The sequence below is a fragment of the Loxodonta africana genome, chromosome 11, assembly GCF_030014295.1.
Source record: "Loxodonta africana isolate mLoxAfr1 chromosome 11, mLoxAfr1.hap2, whole genome shotgun sequence".
Lineage (NCBI taxonomy): Eukaryota > Metazoa > Chordata > Mammalia > Proboscidea > Elephantidae > Loxodonta > Loxodonta africana.
In genome coordinates, this window is record NC_087352.1 from 45817798 (window position 1) to 45838106 (window position 20309).

At 42.3% G+C, this 20309-nt stretch overlaps 1 protein-coding gene across 1 annotated transcript in view; it reads left to right on the forward strand.

Annotated features, from left to right (window-relative positions):
* Nucleotides 1–5127: 5127 nt before the first annotated feature.
* The window catches only part of RNF152 (ring finger protein 152), a 62645-nt gene continuing 47463 nt past the window's right edge, over nt 5128–20309 (forward strand). Inside the window, exon 1 of the mRNA XM_064294452.1 lies at nt 5128–7691. The gene's annotated coding sequence lies outside the window, so the exon portion shown is untranslated. The remainder of the gene's footprint in view (nt 7692–20309) is intronic.

The window sequence follows — 20309 nt, forward strand, 5'->3', positions numbered from 1 at the left end:
CCCGGGGTGGGCAACCACTGCATTCAACAACCACTGCACTAGACCACTTTCTGCATTTTGGTGGTACCATGTGACTAGTTCTCACAAATGGGATGTGAGTGGAAATGAGAGGCAGTAAACTTTCAGATCAGCAGTATATATAGCTACCACTTACTTTTTTTTGTACCTTTGGGGTTCAATGGGAAGCTCCTGTCCCACTGACAGGACATGCTGCTGGCAAGCAGGGCCCTGCATAACAATTTGAAACAGAAAAAACAGACATGTGCCTCAAATTACTGTTTTTACAGGGCATTATCTGAGGTGGTGCCAAATCATTGAATTTTTGGTAGAAAAACATGAATTTAATTTGGTATACATAGGTACCTCTGGACTGGGGGTAGAATTTTGTGTTCACAGAGGATATACATATATACCTCTAGACTCTGAGGGTATGATTTGTGGAATAAGGTATAAAACAAAAACCATATTACCTATCAAAAATTCTGAAACACTCAATGATTCAGCATGCCCTCCGTTACTGAAAACATATAGTATCAACAAAAAATTAAAAGGGAAAATATAATTGGGTCATGAAAGGGTTAAGAGTGAGTGTGCCTTTTCCACATTCTGCTGCTCAGCTGGAGGGGAGGGGGTCTAGTGGAGAGCTCTGAAGCCCTAGGGTATAATGGAGCCACAGGGTGGAAGGAGCCTAGGTCCTTGAGTGATCATGTGGAGCAGAATCTCCCCTACCAAATTGCATTGGACTGTAACATGAAGAGATAATATGCATTAGGCCACTGAGATTTAGGGTTGTTTCAGCAGTCGCCTAACCTTGCCTGACATTTGGGGTGAAAAGACCTTGCTGAAGTTGCCGTGCCCCTATTCCAGGTAGTGAGTAAAAATACATATTCCAGCCATGGAAAAAAGAGACTTTTTTGTTAGTTGTTGTATAGCATCCAACAGTCTTATTGCTATAATTCTTGTAATTTCTATATTTTACCAGAAAATAAGATGATGATTTGTAATTCCTACCACTCTGATAGTGTTGACATGTGAATAATGAGCAGCTTTGAGCCATAAATAACTTTGGCAAAAAGTAATAAAACGTCAAGTGTCCCAGCAGTTTTCATTTCACCGTGTATGTATATGTACTCTGTAACACAAGCTCAAGTTGAGATATTTGTGGCAATTTATGTTTTAATGCATTTTAACATTTTCGGGGCAAAAAATGACAGATGTTGATCCCCTGCAGTCACAGCTGCACACCATTAATGAATAAATCATTATATGCTATGATGGCTATTGAAACACTCACATATGCTTAGCCCAGCTGCATGCATGGATTAGTGTCCTTTAAAAAGCTGAACCCAAAAGCTTGCTTATCACACTAAATTCATGGCATAGTTCTAGGTTTCTTTTGCAGGCATCAATTGTGTTTGAGATTGTGTCGATGCAGAGCCACTGACCAAAATGCGTAAGTCGTACGGTTTTGTTTGGCGCCCATCTGGATGACAACAGCAGAGTTGTTTGTGGGAGACAATGGCTGTTTGTGGATGAGCCCTTGGTGGCTGGAAGCTTTTTGTTTGACTCAGTGGTCTTGTGTGCCAGCTCTGTTTGCCCAGGCATCAACCCGTTGTTCAAAGAGCCATGCCCAGTGAATGTCACCCTACCTGCCACTCATTCAGAGAGTCCATGTTAGGAAATCTAGCCAATTTAGCTTAATGACTATAAGATGGCAAAGTTTCTTTTTCTGGTAAAAATCGTGCTAGGCATTTTAACTGCCAAGTATTTGATTCTAGTGATTTTTTTTTTCCATGTAAAACCTTTTCACAATTATAAGATTGGTTAACACATTGCACTGATTATGTGCCAGATTTTAAGTGTTTTGCATATTATAAATTTTAGTCCTCACAACAATCCTGGGGGAAAATAAAAAACTAAAATACTATTAATACCTCGATTTTACAGGTGAAGATATTGAGGCACAGAGAGAGGTTAAAAATGGCTTGCCTAAGGTCACACAGCAAGTAAGTGCCAGAGCTAGGATTTGACCTCAGCCATAAATGGCTCCAGATTTTATACAATAAACCACAGCAGTGTGCTGCCTCAGATTTTTCTTTCTGCTAACGATATTCACTCTCTCCGAAATCTCCTGTGTTTTCATGCCTTTAGCTAACATCTGTATGTGATGATTTAAAAGAGTTATTGATATCATTTCTTTATTTTTGCGTGGGTTGAATCTATCCTTTTCTCCAACTATAAGCTGTCGGCTGATGCTCTTTTGGGTCTTCCATAACTGTTGGCACAACGCTTCCATGGAAGAAGGTACTAAATTAATGTGCTGATTTGGTTATTTTTATACAGAGACGCTCCTAAGAGGTTACCTCTTGTAGGAGAGAGAACACAAGGAACTCAAATGCCAGGTATTTGTATTGGATGAAGTGGTATTGGAGTTCTGAGAGGGAGAGATTACTTCCTGCTAGAGTATCTAGGGAGTGCCTGGGTGGTGCAAACAGTTAACATGCTTGACTGCTAATTGAAAGGCTGAAAGTTCAAGTCCAGCCAGAGGGACCTCTGAAGAAATGCCAGGTGATCTGCTTTGGAAAAATCAAAAATTGAAAACCTTTCGGAGCACAATTCTACTCCAACATATATGAGTTTGCATGAGTTGGAATAGACTTAGAGGCAACTGGTTTAGAATATTTAGAATGGCTTTACAGGAAAAGTAGCAATTAACAATGTCCTCTAAGGCTAGGCAGTAATTATCTGGATTTGTGGGCAGGTGGGAATGGCATTCCAGTGCAGTAACCAGATCAGTAAGTGCATGGTGGTAGGGAAGGGCAGATCTTGTCTTATGGATTGCAAACAACGGTTATGGCTGAAGTATGGAGCATTTGAGCAAGAGTAGACAGAAGAAGGACTATAAAAGTTGGTTGCAGCCAGATCGTGGAAGGCCTTAAAGCCCAGGCAAAGGACTTGGGGATTTATTTGTCAGGAAGCCATTGGTGGTTTGGAATTGGGGAATGACGTGAATATAAAGCTCTGCTTTGGGAAGCTTAATGTGGCACTGGTCAATTTGGACTGGAGCAGGAGGGAACAAAGGTGGGGAGACCAGAGGAGACGAAGCAAAGACCTGAGCCCTAGGGGAAAGTAGCAGGAATGGAAAGAATGAATGCAGGCAGAAGACATTGCAGAGACAGAATAAGTAGAATTTTGGTGACTTATTGAATGAGGGCTGGGAAGTAATCGAGTTTTTATTGTCCAAAGTATTGGGTGAATAATGGTAACAAATATGAAAATGACCAGACTTGGGAAAAATCTAGAGTTCACTTTGGAAATGGCATTTAGCATGCCCAAGTGGTCATTATGAATCTGAGTTGAACCATGTTGCCAAGAGGGTGAGAGAGCCTCCAAAGATCTGGCTGTGAATGGATGTATGTTGAAACGTGGTAGGAACAAAGGAAAAAAAATGTCTTCAGGAGAAGAGAGCACTTGCATATATTGAAAATGAAAAACATGTTACTTAATACTAAAGTATAGCTTAGCTCCTTATTATTCCCAAATTGGTAATGAATTCTTCGAGATTTAACATCTTTAAAGATCTTTCAATATTAAAAAATATTGGAACATTTTAATTTTATGATATTTATAAATATTTTTATATTTTATATTCATGACCTAAGTGTGTGAGATATATCTGAAGACTGTTCCATATGAGATCCTGTCTGGAATATTGGGAATCTGCTTGGAAGAACCCTTCCTCTCAACCAAACTGGTTAACTGAGCAGCTCCCAGATGTGCCTTGGGGCTGGCCTGCCTCCCTGACTTTTTCCAGGTTGTTGCCTAGCTTAGAATGCCTGCCTTCCCTTTCTTCCTTCTGTCCTCCTATTCAAATCCTACTCCTTCTTCAGTATCCCACTCAAATCCCATCTCTGAATCTCTGGTAATCTCCGCTGAAAATGACCTCTCCTGGATTGGCCAGCTGCCTGCCCTTGGTAATAGATAAGGGCTTTTTGAAGGCTAGGCCCCGCCTTGCTCATCTTTATATCCCCAGAGTATTTTGGATATGGTAGCTCTTCAATGGTACTGGCTGGTTGATTAAGGGCTGCGTGAGCAGGAAACTTTCTCTCTTTGTGCACTGCATCTTGGTAGTGGAATCCTGTACCTGCAGTCATAAGTGTAGCATGTTGGTCATCACCATTAACTCAGTGTATAATTGCCTACTATTCCAAAGTCATGTTGACTGTCTTGACTGGAGTCTTTTCTTTGATCAATTAATGTGCTGTTGAACAGTGTGGTAACAAGGAAATGGCACTGAGGCAAATTTCCATCAAGGTTTTGCCTTTGGCTTTGTGTAAGATCTTGGGTTAGTTTTTCAGGAACCAAAATAAACTCAGAGCCCAAATGGGTGAAACAGTAGTAGGAGCCTGAAATTAGTTTTTGTGTTTCTAAAATTAAATCAATTAGACAAAATTCACTTAGTATGGTATGAAGAATGATAATGAATAAATAGAATGAAACTACAATTAAGATGGATTAGGAAAATACTTTGGGGAGTGCAGCAGCTTTCATTTTTCTTTCATGAGGTTGTTTACTAATATAATCTCAGCTCCATCAGCCTAAAAAAACTCACGGTCATTAGTACCAATTAGTTAGGATTCATTGTTCTAGGCTGAGGCCTGTTGCATTTTTTTTTTTTTTCCAGAAAAACAAGTCTACTTCCTTTGGGTGGCTGTTGTTAGGTGCCTTTGAATCAGTTTCAATTCATAGCGACCCTATAGGACAGAGTAGAACTGCTCCAAAGGGTTTCCAAGGAGTGGCTGGTGGATTTGAACTGCCAGCCTTTTGGTGAGCAGCCAAGCTCTTAACCAGTATGCCACCAGGGCTCCTTCTTTGGGTTATGGAGAAAGAGTTGTATTCCTTCAGAGAATGTGTTAAGTAGACTGATGTTCGTGACTGACTTGAATTATCAGAATTTAGTATGTTAGCAGAACAAAAAAGCAAATGGTGGTGGTAGCTTAGGGTACTGTATGGTACAAGAGCAGCTAGTTTTTAAGTATGGAGATTGCAGAATTTTGAGTAAAACTTTAAATATTCAATACCTTTCCATTGGCCTTGCACTTTTTTTTTGTTAAAAAAAAATGCTTGCACTTTTTAACTTGCACTTTTATATGTTAAAAAAAAAATTGCTAACATATGTTTGGCAGTAACTACCAGAAGGAGCCCTGATGGCACAGTGGTTAACGCACTTGGCTGCTAACCCAAAGGTCAGCAGTTCAAATCCGACAGCTGCTCCTTGGAAACCCTATGGGGCAGTTCTACTCATCGTATAGGGTCACTGAGTCAGAATCAACTGGACGAGTTTGGTTTAAATACCAGCAGAAGTCACCGGGTGGTGCAAATGTTTAACACGCTCAGCTGCTAACTGAAAGGTTGGCAGTTTGAGTCTACCCAGAGGCGCCTTGGAAGAAACACCTGGTGATCTACTTCTGAAAAATCAACCACTGAAAACCCTATGGAGCATTTCTACTCTGACACACATGGGGTTGCCATGTGTCGGAATCCAGTATTTTGTGAAACCCCTTACCCAATTTAATTCTCACAATAATCTAGGAGTAGGTTTTGGGGTTTTTTTCTTAAATTTTGTTGTTGCTGAGAATATATACAGCAAAACATACACCAATTCAACAGTTTCTACATGTGCAATTTAGTGATATTGATTACGTTCTTTGAGTTGTGCACTCATTCTCCCCCTACTTTTCTGAGTTGTTCCTCCCTCATTAACATACACTCACTACCCCCTAAAGTTCCTGTCTAATCTTTGGACCTGCTGTAGTCAATCTGATCCCACACAGATAGTTCTTAAAAGAACATAATGCTCAAGGCAAACCTTTTTAAGCTAAGCTATTGTTCGGTTTTAAAATGACTTCAGGGGGTATTTTTCGTTTAAGGTTAAAAATTATCTCGGGGAAATACTGTCAGAGGTAGGTTCTATTTTGATCCCCATTTTTTGGATGACCAGTCGGAGACACAGAAAAGTTTATTAACTTGCTCAAGAGTACACTGTTACCAAGGACCGCAATCCAGAATTGGACTAATACTGGCGTGAATTGGTCAGTCCATTACGATGCAATGGTTTCCCAGAACTTTGTAGTAGTAGTTACTGAAAACTACTAATAAAAAGAACAAGCTGCTCTCAGAAACAAAATATACTAACAATAAGCATCTTACTATAGTGATTACTAACTGCAAAGATGAACATGGCTTTAAAAACGAAATACTAAAAAATTTTGTGTTTTAATGTCAACTATTCTATGCGTTAGTCATAATAGAGTTGTAATTAATTCCTTATTGTGGCTATTTTGTTTCTACATCAGAAATTTGTCTGGAAGTTATAGTTCAACAAATAGCTGCTGAAATCACGATGATGGTAATTGTATCAATGACATAATTTTGGAAGTAGATAATAATGAGGTTATGTTGAGGGAAGTCCCTGCTTTAATAGAATAGCGAATGCTTTTAAAATGTAGGGCAAGGCAGAAAGAAGGCATAATTAGAGATTTATTATGTATAATGGGAATGGGTGGGTTTTAGGAACATTGTGAAGATTAAAAATTGGACTACTCAGAGTTAATTCTGAATTTTTAACCAGACATTATCAAAGTCATTAGCAACAGTTTTGGCTCTGATCGTAAGTTTTCTTTATAAACATCATTAGTTTCTAGGCTATTGTTCTATGAAGTCTCCATTTATAGTATTGCAAGGGGCGTAAAACATTCAAACCCTCCCTAATGCAGAGTTCCCTTTGGCAGCCTCCCTTATGAGAGGTTGTAGATTTTGCCATGAACGTGTCTAGGTATCAAGAGCTTGTTGTTGTTGTGTGCTGTCGAGTTGATTCTGACTCATAGTGACCTTATAGGCAGAGTAGAACTGATCCATAGGGTTTCCTAGTATATAATCTTTATAGGTGCAGATCGCCGGGTCTTTTTTTCCCGCAGAGCTGCTGGGTGGGTTCAAACTGTCGACCTTTAGTTTAGCAGCTGAGTGCTCAATCACTGTGCCACCACGGCTCCTTGTCAAGAGCTTACCACCTCCCAAATAAATTGCCCCTCATTTCAGAGTTGGAAAAATCTGGGCATGAAGAGGTGACTTGCACTCAGTGGTGAGCCTGGAGTTAGCCCTGATGGAACATGCTGTCCTGTTCAACCTGGGTCATGCTCCAAGAATCGCCTTTGCCCACTGAGCCATCTAGCCTTCCCTTCTGAAGGTATGCCATCAGAATACTATGGGACCCTTCAACGCAACCTCACTGTGCAGGCCTGCAGTGTCCCTGGTTTACCGTTAGAGATTCATTCCTTTGGGAGGCAAGGCAGCGTAGCGAAAACAGCATGCATTTGGGCGCTTGGACTGAAGCCTGTATCCCTACTTTGCTTCTTTCTTATCAGCCTTGTGATCTCAAGCAGGTTACACAGCCTTTCTGAGCCTCCTTGTCCTCGCTTAAGATGAGCCCATCCATCCCTATTTCGAGAGGTCATGGCCAAGGTTAATGATGACTGATGTGTGTGCAGCACTTGCAGTGTGCTATTTTAAGTATTATATATGTGTTGTCTTATTTAATTCCAGAACAATGCTCTGAGGTAGGAACCGGAGGCAGGCCCAGAGAAGTTATGTGAGTTGTCCGAGGTCCAAAGCCAGTGCATTGATACTTCAGTGTAAGTTCATTCCCTTCCCTTTTCCTTTTTGAGTTGTATGTTCTTGAGTCTTATGTTAAAATGTGAGTGGCCTTGTGAAGGGTATGTTCTAACCTCCATAAGGTTGTAGTGGCTGGTCATTTTCATTAGGGGTCTAACAGCCCCTGGGAAGCAGGTATAGGGCCTTGGGGTAATGGAATCCAGAATGGGGGTAAGGTTGATAGAGGGAATGTGAAAACGAGAAAATCAGAAGTTGTAACACTATCTAGATAATTATCTTGTTGTGTGCGTCGAGTCAATTCCAAATCATAGCAACCCTATAGGACATAGTAGAACTGCCCCATAGGGTTCCTAGGCTGTAATCTTTACGGAAGGAGGTTGCCAGGGCTTTTCTTCCGTGGAACCGCTGATACTGCTGATGGGTTTGAACTGTTGACCTTTCAATTTACAACTGAGCACTAAACCATTGCACCACTAGGGCTTATTTAGATAGTGCATTTCCTCTCACTAAAGTTCTTGGTGCTAAACTTGGCTGCATCATTTATTGAAAGTGTGAAGGTAAAGTAAACCCAAAAGAAATGAGAATAGTGCAGACTAGTTTGTGTTTTTATTCAGTGCCTCTGCAACGATGGGTTTAACTCAGTTACTTTGTAAAGCAGGTCTCTCTACACATTCACTTCCAGTGAGGACGACAGTGACAATTCCACATTTAGTTCCTTCCATTGATGAAATCTCTAGCAAGGGTGAGGAGACAGTATCTCCATGGGCCTCGTGTGTTTGGAGGGTAGGGGTTGTTCTTCTGTATCCCAAAGGCTGTATTCTTACTGGCGACCAGTTTTCTTCCAACTCTTTAGTTAGAAATGTGTGCCGAAGAAAGCCCCTGACACCTTTTGGCGCTAACTAGTAATTGCTTGTATAGTTAAATCAGTTGCTGTTGAGTCGAATTCTACTCGTGGAGACTTCCTGTGTGTCAGAGTAGAACTGTGCTCCATGGGGTTTTTGATGGCTGATTTTTTTTGGAAGTAGAGCACCAGGCCTTTCTTCAAGACTCCTCTGGGTATACTCGAATTGCCAACTTTTCAGTTAGCAGCCAAGCACATTAACCATTTGCGCTGCCCAGGGACTCTGCTTGCATAGTTAGCAGCTGGAATTTCCTGTTTCTTTAGATTTCACTGATTAGGATTTTGTGGTAATTAAAATCGTTGAGACTGGAGTTTACTTTGGTTAGTCCTATGTAAAAAGGAAGAGTGCGTTTAGGAAACTCATGGAGCAAACAAGATTGCTGGCAAGATGTCAAAGGAATGTTGTACAAGTCTTCACTGAGAACCTCAAATGCTTGTGAAAGACCTGTGTTCTTACAAATGATGAATACTCTTTAGCTGTTCTATTTAATCTATTTAGGAAACACTAAGAACCTCAGGAAACCCTGGTGGCACAGTGGTTAAGTGCTACGCCTGCTAACCAAAGTGTCGGCAGTTAGAATCCGCCAGGCACTCCTTGGAAACTCTATGGGGCAGTTCTACTCTGTCCTATAGGGTCACTATGAGTCAGAATCGACTCGAAGGCACTGGGTTTGGTTTTTAAGAACCTCAGGTATAGGCAGTTCTTTATCAACATGGTTTAAGTAATGTGTGATTAATTGTGTATGTTGTTGACGTTTTTATACCCCATCTGGGCTATCCTACACACTTTTCTGCTCTGCCTCTTACCTCCACATAACTGAAAGATAACCCACTGCTTTGTGCTTTTTATTCATTTAGTGAATGACTTTGAAGTTCCTTCTAAAGCCCATACTTACTCTAGTGACTTGTGGTGGCCTTTCTGGATACTCAATGCAATGTGAGTGCCCTTTTGGGTCAGCTGTGGGAATGACTAGGCTAGACAGACCCCTTTCCTGTGGTTGCTGATACTGTGCAAGGGCGGCTTGTTGAAACTTTGACTAAACTGAGAGGAAAAGAGAAATATTGGGTCAGCCGGCCTTTTCAGGATGCTTTTCCACTGAGCGTACCACAGATACGCGTCATAAGCCTCCAGCAACACTCGAAGGCCAGCCTCTGGAGTCAGCAACTTGTTCTGACTGGAAAAGTGTGGGAGGGAGAGGAAAACCCAGCTCCTCATGCTCCCATCTGTTTCCTTGGAGGGTTTTGTAAAAGAGGAGCTGGGGCACCCCAATCTCCCTAGAAGGTACGGTAAGTTCCAAGGAGGTGAGCAAAACGGATTTAATCTATTTCCTTAGCTAGCGTATTCGTTTAAGGTGAAATTTACGCAGTAGTAGAGTTGTGTTTTTATGTGTGTTTTGTATATTTTTACAGGATGGTGGGGGGTCCTCATAGATTTTGTGTGCACTGGACATTTGTGACATTTGTTTCTGTTTTATAGGATTTAGGAGCATTATTTTACATCTTTAATGCTTTTTGTGAGTTAGGTGTTATCTGTTTTTCATGCTGCTTTGTTGATGGCATCTGGGCTTATTTGAGGCTGAGTTTATGGTCAGTGGTATACCCCCTGATTGTAAGATCCGGTGCTATGGGAAAGTCCAGTTTGGCTTGTATACAGTTCACCCAGAGTTAGTTAGGGCTGCCAGACAGTTGCTGCGATAGTGGGTACAGCCTTCTTTAAAATAAAAACCCTGACTTCTTTCAAATGTCTTTGTGCCCCTCCCCCTGCCAAGAAAAAAAAGGACAATGAAAACCCAGTCTGAGCTGAAGATTCCCTTTGGCATCTCTCTGCTTTTGTGAGGCATCGGTAACTCTTGAGTTCCCACTCAGGATTCACTCTTGCCGATTTTAAATCGGAAACAGTCTTGCTTCATAAACCCAGTAGCTGGGGAGCATCTAGGTATTCTCCCCCTTGCTTTGTTGCAATTTTTGATTGCTTGATTGAAAAAAATCCCAGACCGGCAGAGCTGTGAAAGCAGCCACCCTTCCTGGTCTCCGCCCAGCGCCTCCTTCCCCAGAGGAACCTAAGGGAATCAGCCTGGAGCCACTCCTAAGTCTGTCTTTTGTTTTTGTTTTTATTTTTAGTTTCACTGATGATTTGTTCTCGTGCATTCATTAGTTCAGAAGATTATGGACCATCTAGCCACCCCTTCTAAGCAGTGGGGATACAAGCGGAATAGTTAAAAAGCCGTTGCCTTGGAGACGGTCACAGACTCAAGGAGGAGGCACGCCTACACCCAAATTCCAGGAAAAAATTATAAGGAATTGAATAAAGGAATAAACGTGGTACTTCAGGAGCACCCAGGAGGAAGAGACACCTGGGAGTCATCCTGGAGAGGGGAGGGAGAGGAGAGGAGCAGCATTGCAAAGGGAGAGACAGCAAACAGTTTGGCGAATGGTTTGAAAACGCTTGAGTCGGGGTGGATGGAGAAGAATGTGTGGTCATGTGGGGCTGGAAATGTTACCAAATTATGAAAGGACCGGTAGACGCTGGTGGAGTGTGTGGGACTCATGATCATCAGATGGTGCAAAGCATGGGCACTTGGCAGAATGTTTGGGTTTGAACCAGGCCTCTGGCACTTACTTGCTCTGTAATGCAGGGCATGGGCCCATGCAGTGATTCTAGCAAGTGACTTGAGAGAATTTGTAGGAGGACCTGGGCTTGGTGAAATTTGGGAAGCATTCTATTATCCTGTCTTCTGGACAACGTGGTTCCTCTAGTGCCCAGTTGGTTCAGAAGGGAAACATGTGATTGAACCTAAGCCAGCTATCATTCCTTGCAAATAAAAGAAAATGGCTGTTTTTAGAGTTTTATGCAGGATTCTTTGCAGGGGGTGGCAAGGTTGAGGACAGATATCATAGGGAGATTTGCCTTCCACCATTTAAAATTAGTTTCCTTGAAAGTCCACTGGTCTAGACGTCTAAATCTGATGTTGACAAAGCTCTTTTCTGTGGCTATGGTGTGATGATCACTTTTTCTGGCCTTTCTTGCCATGGTCTTTTAACTCCCATCCTAGCGATTGGGTGGAACTGAGCAAATAAGGTAGTTGTGGCCCACCAAGTGGTTGGTCAGTTTTGCCATCCCGCTAGGCTTAAAATGAGCCATTCCAGAGGTGGGAAGAGAAGAAGAAGAGCAAGCGCGGACCTGAGATTCCTGTACTGACAAACTCCTGGAACCAGGAGACTGAAAGAGAGAGAGAGTTGTAATACTAAAGATGGCAAGAAGCCGTGGCAGGAGACAGTGTAGTGGGTTTCCCAGCCCATGGAATAAGAAAGCTGAGTGCCTTTGCAGAAGGCTTGCTGGCAGAGTAGGGTGCCTCTGGGCTTTTGGTGGAGCTAGGTTTGTGGACCCGGGAAGCTACGGCTGAGCGTGCCTTCAGACTGAGGCTTACTGGTGGAGTGGGGTACCTCTGGGCACTTACCTGCAGAGGTAAAAGAGTTTTGTAACACTTGCCTGAGCAGCTCAGAGGCTGAGGGGCTAGAGAGAGGTGTGCCTGTGGCCATGGTTGAAGAGTCTGTTCTAATGCAAGAAGTGTATCTTGAGCTTTCCTGAACCTGAATTGTAACCTGTTACAATTCCCTAATAAACCCAGTAATCGTGAGTATTGTCTGTGAGTTCTGTGTGGCCACTGCAATGAATTATCAAACTCAGCAGAGAAGTAGAGAGTGTCGTGGGAGGGGCAGTTGGTGTCAGAATTGGTAAAGATGGTGGAGAGAGGAGGCATGCCTGACCTCCGCCTCATAGCAACCAGCTTTGGGCTGTTGATTTTCCTTCCTTGTGAAGTTAGAGGTCAGACGCCTCTGCCATGCCATTTTTACAGTGGTAGAAAGTATTAGTCCATTGTGAACCTCTATGTGGAAACAGAGACTCTAAGTACTAAATTCACAATGGAATGGAGGCTGCTAGTAGGGGATTATCTAGGACTTTGGTTTAGGCAGTTTGCAAAACAATTCAGCAAAGCATTTAAAGGTACATGGAGGAAAATAGTAATGCTTTTTTGTGCTGCCAACCAGGTTTGTCACATGCATTAGTAATTTAAGTAGGAATAGCCATGAATCACACTGCTTAGAGTTTTGCATTTAATTTTATCCTGGAAGCAATTTCCTTTCAAATTCTAGAGCTGTAGTTATCATTAATGAATTAAACATTACTAAACCCAGACAACTACTAATTCATTTTGAAACAAGTAGATGTTTAAATCTGAAAAAAGAAACCTTAAAGTTTTTTTCAGTGTCGTTTAATATTTTCAAGCTGATAAAATCTAGAGTGTCATCTCAGAGATGTAAATTCCCAGAATGGTTAGTGTAAGGCATAGCGGCTTGTGTGCCCCTATGCCTTACACTAACTTCTTGGCCACAGGTTTTAGGGGTATGAAAGATTAAGCGAGGGTCAAGTTTTCTTGGTGACCAGTAACTGGGCGTTTTTCAGAAGGGGAAAGATTAAAATGTATGGAAAAGGTAGCTGATTAGAGCTGGAGCTCTCCACCCAGGTTTCTTATCTTCAGTACTTTTCCATTTAACCCCTTTGGCTCCATTCTTTCCTGGGACACCTACCACCCCTCCCTAGCTCTGCCCTCTTTCCTCTTATCAGATGTTGCTTCTGGGAAAGGATTTATTGAGTCTTCAGAGGTTTGTCAAGCATGTCTATAGATGCTCCAGCCTCTCAACCACACACTAAAGACCAGCTCTGGGAAAACGCACCCTTCTACACCATGACACTTGTGAAAGAGCCATTTGGTGACATGGACACTGCTTGAAGATTTGGAAGTCCAAAATGAGATAATAGAATAGAAAACGTGTTCAACTTTTTTCCCAAAGATACTTTAGTAAAAAAGCTGGTAGGAGAATCTGCAGATTGCTACTGCACGGCAACATTGCCTGGGTGGACAAAAAAGGTAAAAACAAAAAAAAAGCCCATTGCCATTGAGCGGATTCTGACTCATAGTGACCCGATAGGACAGAGTAGAACTGCCCTGTAGAGTTGAAAATGGTAAAGGGGCTATTTTTGAAGAGCCAGTTTTCAAATGCCAACAGATATAGTTTGTTTTGGACATGGATGACTTCTATAACTTTCATTCAACCTTTTTTTTTTTTTTTAGACAATATTTAGGGCTGTTTTTTATACATACACACACAGCCCACTTTTTAAAAGTGTCTTACCTTTTCAATCACCAGAAGTTCCTTTCATGGTGGTCAGCTACGAGCAGCCTCTTACCCTGTCTGAATCTCAGTTTCCTGGCCTATATAGTGGGATGGTAATCCCTGCCCTCCCTGCCTGCCATGCAGATTTTGAAGATTAAATGAGATCGTGGACATGAAAACACCGTACCTATTATGGTAAAACCTGTGAAAGCTGGGACCTGTGTAAGGCGGAAACTTATCAGAGAAGGAAAACTCAAATATTTTCCACTAACAGACCGCACCCTGTCAAAGGTGGAAAACTTGCCGGACCTGGAAAAACGAGACGGTCCTGTCAAGTTCCAGCTCTCACAGGTCTCACTGTACCTTCCTGTAAACTCATGAGGCAGAAAGAAAATAGGGGAATCAGGATGGAAGAGGCAGGAATTTATATAAGAAGGCCTCCATTCCTACTACTCCCACCTCCATCCCTTCCCTACATAGGATACGAATTAATTAAATGAATTAATTAATCCAGCTTCTTGCAGGGAAGAAGATTCTTTTTGAGGGGCTCAGGGCCTCGCTTTCTTCCTCCAGTCAAACCAGGTTGGAGGCTAACTGGTGTGGAAGATACTCCTGAGCATGATATAGATTTTCTCTGTCCTATCTGTTCATTCTTCTCCCAAATGGAGAGGTTTTGGTGACTCCTCAGTTCCTCATTTTCCCCTCACCGCAGGTGGTTTGATACTCATTCACAGGGTAGCTTCAAGCCCATTTTTAGAGGAGTGATCTATGCGTCCCTATTCCTGTCTACAGGAAGCTGCCCCCCTCTTCCCAGAATGCTTTGCTGTGCCATGGTGTCTCTAATGCATGTATCACAGAGCGGCTGGAAACGTGGTATGTTAAAGTTATGCAGACCTCACAATAGCCAGTAAGTGGAAACAATCTAAATGTTCATCTAGATATAAATGGATAAACAAAATATGGTATATCCATACAATGGAATATTTTTTAACTAATAAATAGATCACAGCCTTCAGTATGAATTACACCTCAACATAAAGAGAACAAAAATCCTCACAGCTGGACCAATAAGCAACATCATGATAAACAGAGAAAAGATTTAAGTTGTTAAGGATTTCATTTTACTATTATCCACAATCAACACCCACGGAAGCAGCAGTCAAGAAATCAAACAACACATTGCATTGGGCAAATCTCCTGCAAAAGACCTCTTTAAAGTGTTGGAAAGATGTCACCTTGAAGACTAAGGTGCATCTGATCCAAGCCATGGTATTTTCAATCGTGTCATATACATGTGAAAGCTGGACAATGAATAAGGAAGACCGAAGAGGAATTGACGCCTTTGAATCGTGGTGTTGGCGAAGAATATTGACTATACCACGGACTGCCAAAAGAACGAACAAATCTGTCTTGGAGGAAGTACAACCAAAATGCTCCTGAGAAGCAGGGATGGCGAGACTACGGCTCACATACTTTGGACATGTTGTCAGGAGGGACCAGTCCCCGGAGAAGGACATCATGCTTGGCAAAGTAGAGGGTCAGCGAAAAAGAGGAAGAGCCTCAACAAGATGGATTGACACAATGGCAAGAACAATGGGCTCAAGCATAATAACGATTGTGGGGATGATGCAGGACTGGGCGGTGTTTTCATTCTGTTGTGCATAGGGTCGCTATGAGTCAGAAGTGACTTGACAGCACCGAACAACAACAGCAATAAAGAGATACATGCTACAACATGGATGAAACTTGAAAATATTATGCTGCGTAAAATAAGTAAAAGGGGAAGTCTCATCTTATCCCACTTATATGAAAAGGCAAATGTAAAGAGAGCAGTGTTGATTAGTGGTTTCCGGAAGGTGTGGGGGGGGAAGGAAGAGTCATTGTCTAGGGGGCACTGAGTTTCTGTAAACAGTAGTGGAATAATTTGGAAAAGGGTAGTGGTGATGGTTGCACAACATGATGAACGTAATTGATGTCAATGAATTGTTCATATAAAAAATGTCGAACTGGCAAATGTTTTGTTAGATGTATTTATCACAATTAAAAAAAAAAGTTATGCACCCCTTTTGGAGCAACAGAGTTCAAATTTGCACCAACACAGTTCCCTCATGATTTGTTGCCTGTTTCACTTATGCCAACTAAGCCTGAAACCAAGATGCTTAGATGGGGCTGGGGAAGTACAAAAGTCCTTCCAGTTTTATTTGAAACAATTGGTTTTATCAGAAGTACTGAGGTGGGAATTTGAGCCAATGTGTACTCTGGCCTATTCTGCGAGGTGGAATGAGTACTTAGTGGCTTCTGAGTGGTGAGTACACAGTGTCGATGACTGGATCTTGGAGAGCCACTGGCACCCCTCCATCTACAGGACAGCCACAGCCAAGCCCAGACAGTGGCTGAGGGAGACTAGATTAGCCCATGTGCCCCCTCCATCCTCCTGTAGTTGACAGCTGGTATAACCAGTGCATGAGAAGCATGGAGTACCCCCAAATATGATTCCTAGAGTCAGAAGGAAGCCAACACATAGGAGACTCAGAGTTTAGTCCTGGTTTTGCCTCAATCTTGCTGAGTAAACTTAAGCACATTTCTTATTAAAATAGCATCTTGGTTTGCCTCGTCTCTGTATAAAAATCATGAAATTTGCTGCATCATGATGTCTGCAAGGCAATTAATAGGTTGCTGTATGCAAGCTGCTGGCAGACCTCATGTAAATAGTGAAGGCTGATAAATGAAGACAGCCACTCACTTGTTTCATCTCCCTGGAATGAGGAGATTTTAGGCTCGGACAGAGATATTTAGAGGAGAATAAGGGCTAAAATAAGAAGGGTCAGTTGAGCTGCTGGCCGTCTTCTCGAGGCCGGCCACGCCTAGGCTGAACCCTGGGTGGAGACCCACCTGCCAGGTAGATGGAGGGGCTGCAGGAAGGTTGGGCCACCACCCACGAGTAGCATCCGAAAGGCCCCTTGTTGAGAAGTGGTGCATCTCCCTGAGTGACAGGTTGCAATGGGAAGTCTAGGGAGACGGTATCAGGAATTGTTCTAGAGGTGACTGAGTTGCAGGGATAGACTCATGCTAGGTATGTATTGTAAGTGAGGCAGGTCCAGGTGGTCTGGGGGAGGGGCTGGCAGGAGTACAGCTGAGCCTAGACCTGGAGGACTAAGGAACTAAGCAAGGACTGAAGTGTAGAAGTCACAGTTAGCCAGGTTGGTGACACTTGGCCTGGAGTTCAGAGGGTTGCACTGGGACTATATAAATGTCTCTCCCTAAATTTGGGCTAAAGAAGCCCTGGTGGAGCAATAGTTAAGCACTTAGCTGCTAACCAAAAGGTTGGTGGTTCGAACCCACCCAACGGCCTTACAGGGTCTTAGCCCTGCTTCATCTATTTCTATAGTACCAGAGAAGTTCCAGAAACAAAGCTAACCTCATCCCCACTATCTCAGCATAAGCTAGAGTCTTTATGGTTGTTGTTGTTTTAGTTAGCCGATTTGTCCTGATAATCACAGGACAAATGCATTTTATGGAAAACACTTTTGGGTGTAGGTGATTATACACTTCCATGACAAATTTACTTTAAACGACGATTGTTTAACAGGGCTGAGGCTGAAAGGTGTTTTGTGATAAGAGATCATCTAAAAATAGAATGTACAAAGGCCTACAGTCATGGTTTTGATTGCTGGCCAGGCCTTGGGAAGATGTGGGACTCAAGAACGGAATGATTTGCTACTGATGTGCCCCCATATGATCAGAATATGGCCAGGAAACATAAGCTTGGTTTGGTATTTAAAAGAAGTACAGTAGGTTAGGAGAAGTATAGTTGTAACAACAGACTGGGGGACATTCTTTTGCCTGTTGCTGATTGTAGAGCAAACATGGTTGTTGTGGCTATTGAAAATTTGCTTCATTTTGCCAGGATTCAAAGCAAAAGTCTTCTGAGGCCTTAAGAGTTCAAAAGCAAGTCCTAGGCAAAATGTATGACAGCTTTTGATATAAAAAATACTTTAGTCTTACCATGAAAATTGTATCGCGTGGGTAGTGTGGTGGCCTGGAGAAGGCATTGAATATAGATTTTGGTGATCTGGAATTTTATCCTTACTTGATTTTGGGCAAATCATTTAATTTCCTTAAGTCTCAGTTTTCGCATCTGCAAAATAGATTAGTTTCTACACTTTGTCCCTCTTACAGTATTGTTGTCTGACAATGTCGTTGGTACCATTGAGTCGATTCCGACCCATAGCAACCCTATAGGACAGAGTAGAACTGTCTCATAGGGTTTTCAAGGCTATAATCTTTATGGGATCAGGTTGCCAAGTCTTTCTCCTGCTGAGCTGCTGGTGGGTTCCAACCACTGACCTTTCAGTTAGCAGCCAAGCACTTAACCACGCACTACTAGGGCTCCATTCCCCACATCAGAGAGACCTTAAAACCTTTGTAGGGCCCTTGGTGGGCAGAAGGACCTCAGCTATGACACTCTGTGTGGGATCTTGAGTCCCAAGACTGTCCTTCCTCCCCCATCCCTGCTGCACTCTGAGTGCCAGTGGTGGGAGGAATGGAGAGGACTCTCTTGTAGATAAGTGATAGCACCCAATATTGTTAGTTGCCATCAAGTCAGCTTCGACTCATGGCAACCTTAAGTATAACAGAATGAAACATTGCCCAGACCTGTGCCATCTCCACGATCTTTGGTATATTTGAGCCCATTATTGAGGCTATTGTATCAATCCATCTCATTGAGGGTTTAAAATAAGTCCTCACATGTTACTAGTGAGCACCTCAGTGGTGGGACCCCAAGCCTTTATAGCTTTCTCAGGAGAGAGACCTGCTGTGCATTTCCCCATGTTGTTCTGCAGCTTTTAGTTTATAAGAGTCTTGAATGTAGGCTACATAGTTGTCACTTTTACTCACCAACTCAATTAGAGCCTAGTTTCAGATAAAAGTCAGCCGGTAAATTTTGTTAATGGATCTTCTGGAAGCTTCTAGAGTCAAAATTGGAAGAGATCTTGGAGGTCATCCCATCCAGCCCTCTTACCTTACAAATGAGAAACCTGAGGCTCAGAGAAGTTGAGTGGCAGCTTATTAGTGGAGGAGCTAGGACTAGAACCCAGGGCCCTTTAAATATGTGGATTTAGGGAAACACCTAGGGGTCACATTAAAGGTCATGGGGTAATGAATGCTTAGCAGGTATATCTTCTTTTAATTTAGCCATGTAATTTTTGAGGCTGTGATTTTGCCAAAAGAGTGAATTTCATGGAACAGAACATCCTACTTTTATCACACTTTTGTGGTTGAGTCTTGGTAAACCAGAATTCCTTTTTGATGCCACCCTTGTTTAAAAACTTTATAAAATGTATTGGTTTACTTTTCTGAGTTAGGGGTTGTCTCTGGCTGGATTCTCTAGAGCAACAAAACCTATGAAATACGCATGTATGAATGTATGTGTAGAGAGAAGGATGGAGAGAAGAAGAGATTTAATTCAAGGAAATGACTCACGCAGTTGTGGAGGCTGACAAGTCCCAAATTTGTGGGTTAGACATCAGGCTGGAGGCTTCTCCTGACTCACATGGTTGCAGGGGCTGACGAACCCAAAATCAACAGGTCAGTTGACAGGCTGCTGGCTCACGGGGCTGCAGGAGCTGGCAAATTCCCAAATCTGCAGATCAGATGGCAGGCTCGTGTCCCAAAAACTGGAGGTCAGAGGATGACAGGCCAGGTGCAGGATCAAGAGTGAGCAGGTGTTGCCAGAACATCTATATATATTGAGTGCAGGGCACACCCCCAAGGAAACTCCCTTTTCAACTGATTGGCTGCTCACATCAGATCACAAAATAGGGGATGATTATATCAGATTCCAAAATGAAGGATGATTGCATCATTTTATAACTGCGAAATTACATCATTACGTAACTACCAAACTATATCATTACATAACTGCCAACCCACTGAGAATCATGACCCAACCAAGTTGACATACAACATTAACCATCACAGTCCATCCCTTGTCAACTTGGTACCTGTACACATTTCCTTAAATCATACGTAATCTTTAAATCAAGATGATTACAAAGTCATACTTGTGCCTAACATGATACAACTAACATGCATACAACTGAAAATGCACTAGCCCCATTTACATCTTATATTTTATAATTAAAAAAAAACCAAACCCGTTGCCATTGAGTCGATTATAACTCATAGCGGCCCTATAGGACAGAGTAGAACTGCCCCCATAGAGTTTCCAAGGAGTGCCTGGTGGATTCAAACTGCCAACACTTTGGTTAGCAGCCACAGCACCTAACCACTACTCCACCAGGGTTTCCATATTTTATAATAAGTAATGGAATAAGGGGGGAAAGAAAACAAAGATATTTGCTATACATATGCAGACACACACAAATACATGTATAACAAAGCAAGGAAGAAATACTGAAAACAATTACAGTCTTCATTTCTACAACTGGTCATGTGGTCATAGCTTGTATTTAGAACTGTCTTCTTTCACCATCCATTCCATATTCCCTCTGACCTCAGCAGGCTCCTCAACTGGTTGTGGTTCTTTGCCTGATGG